A 2,849-nucleotide genomic window follows, 5' to 3' on the forward strand; every position below is an offset into this window, starting at 1 on the left:
TGTCAATAGTGCTAACGCTGAGAAACCCTGAGATATCAGAATCATGCCTGCAAAGCTTCTATTTTGGAATCATCTGAAAAAAACATATAATAAGTATAAACTTAAGGAAAATGAAAGAAGAAATTTAAAATATGCATAAAGAGCAAGGGAATATATTATCAAGCAGATTTGAAGAATGCAATAAAATTTCTAAAAATGAATTAAGTAAAACAATTGAAATAAAAATTTCAGTGGAACAAACATTTTGAAAAATAGCTTGGAATTATCTAGTAAAATTAAAGGTATACATAACCTGTGACCCAAAAATTCCACTCCTAATACATAGCCTTAAGAAATTTATGCACATGTGTTTCAATATACATATACAATGATGTTCATGGCAGCATTGTTGAAAATAGTCTCCACAAAAAGGGGAAAGAGCTAATCCAAATATTCTTCAAAAATAGAATAAAAAATTATAATATTCTCATGAACTATACTACTTCCCAGCAGGAAAAGTTAGTGAACCACGGGTACAAACATGGATTAATTTTTAAATATTGTGTTGAATAAAAGATGCAAGACCCATAATACGGAGTGTTACATTAAAACAAACAAAAATTGCTATAGCTGGTAAACTATAAAGAAAAGCAAAGAAATGATTACACTAAAGTCACAGTGATAATTATCTCTGGTGGAAGCAGTGGTGGTTGGGGATCAGAAACAGAGACACAAGGGACTTCTGGACTATTGATAATGTTCCATTTATAGGGTGATTATTTGGTATTTGTTTCATAATTAATTGTTAAGCTATACATTTATATTTTTGCACTTTTCTGAATTGTGTTACATATTCTCAATGCAAAATAAAAGTTTAAAAAATGAAGTGGACAGGTTTAACAGCAGCTTAGACAAAGCTGAAGTGAGAATTACTGTATTGGAAGACAGATCTAAAGAAATTGTCCAGAATGCAGTTCAGAGAGACAAAGAGATAAAAAGTAGGCAAGAAAGATTGCATTGGAATTCTAAAAGACATGAGACAAAAAAGGGGCAGTATTTGAAGGGGTTGATGGCTAAAAATTTCTCAGAACTGAAGAATAGATAACTGACAAAATTGGGAAGCCCAGGTAATCACAAGCAGTTTAAATAAAAAGTAATCCACACCTATAACACATCATAGTGAAACTTTCCAGAATGTCTAAAATTTAAAAAAAAAGTCCACATATGGGAATGCTCATAGCTCTTGGTACGTGGCCCAGCTTCTGTCAAAATGTCTACTGCTTATGAAATTTTGTACAAGCCTAGCCTGAAGGGTGATTACATTACACCCTCAAGTACATACAGGTCAGTCGAAGCGTACAACTCTGATGCTGAGTAGAATGCTTTGAACATTGAAACGGCCATCAGGACCAAAGGTATAGATGACGTTACCATCATCAACATCTTGACCAAATGCAGCAATGAACAGAGACAGGACATTGCCTACCAGAGGAAGACCAAAAAGGAACTTGCGTCAACACTGAAGTCAGCCTTGTCCAGCCACCTGAAGATGGTGATTTGAGGCCCATTGAAAACACATGCTCAGTATTATGCTTCTGAACTGAAAGCCTCCATGTAGGGGCTGGGGTTTGATAAGGACTGCCTCATTGAGACCATTTGCTCAAGGATCAACCAGGAGCTACAGGAAATTAACAGTCTACAAGGAAGTGTATAAGATTGATCTGGAGAAGGACATTGTTTCTGACATATCTGGTGACTTCTGCAAGCAGACGGTTGCCCCTGCAAAGGGTAGAAGAGGAGAGGATGGCTCTGTCATTGATTTTGTATTGATTGACCAAGATGCCTTCGATCTCTATTGTACTAAAGAGAAGAGGGGAGGAACTGAGGTTCTCAAATGGATCAGCATCATGATCAAGTGGAGTGTGTGTCACCTCCAGAAAGTATTTGAAAGGTACAAGAATTATGGACCTTATAACATGTTAAGGAGCATCAAGAAAGAGGTCAAAGGAGACCAGGAAAATGCTTTCCTGAACCTGGCCTAGTGTATTCATAATAAGCCCCTGCATTTTGCTCCATGAAAGGCAAGGGGACTCATTATAAGGTGTTGATTAGAATCATGGTCTCCAAATTGCTGTACTACTACATCCAGCAAGACACCAAGAGTGACTACCAGAAAGTGCTCTGTACCTGTGTGATGGGGATGACTGAAGCCTGAGACTGTCTGAATGTCCAGAAGTAGTGCTTCTATGCTTCTAGCTAACAGTTCTAGAAAATCAGCTTGCTATTAACAGCCCCCTTGTGCCCATTCCCTGTGAGGATGATGTTAGTATTGCTCCCCTTGGCCCCAACCTTATTTTAGTTGCCTAAGCATTGCCTGCCTTTCCTGTCTAGTCTCTCTTTCAGCCAAAGAAATGAATATTCCAAGGAGTTGGAAGTGCAATCTATGATGTGAAACACTTTGCCTGTTGTGTACCTTGCATAAATAGATGATAAACTAAATTTTTATTTTAAAAATTAAGAGAAAAGAAAAGATATTAAAAGCAGTCAGAGAGAAAAGATATATAACCTTCAAGTAAATGACAATTACATTAACTCCTTTTTTCATCAATAGTGAAAGCTAGAGAACAGTACAACAATATTCCTAATGTGCTAAAGAAAAAATAGGTCTATTCCTAGAATTATTAAACTTAGTGAAAATAACATCCATGAAAGAAAGAGATCTAAAAACATTAAATAACTCATGGATTAAAGAGTAATTATAATTGAAATTAAAAATATTTAGAAAGGCTTAGAGACAAAACACTACATGTCAAACTTGTGAAATACAATTAAAGTGGTACTTTAGAGAAAAATTATAATCTTAAATGCTT

General features: G+C 35.7%; 1 pseudogene; it reads left to right on the forward strand.

The window, feature by feature from the left end:
- Positions 1 to 1,237: 1,237 nt before the first annotated feature.
- Positions 1,238 to 2,187, forward strand: LOC114899586 (annotated as a pseudogene).
- Positions 2,188 to 2,849: the final 662 nt, after the last annotated feature.

This window comes from Monodon monoceros, unplaced genomic scaffold, assembly GCF_005190385.1.
Source record: "Monodon monoceros isolate NGI ecotype Baffin Bay Population unplaced genomic scaffold, NGI_Narwhal_1 Super_Scaffold_18, whole genome shotgun sequence".
Classification (NCBI taxonomy): domain Eukaryota; kingdom Metazoa; phylum Chordata; class Mammalia; order Artiodactyla; family Monodontidae; genus Monodon; species Monodon monoceros.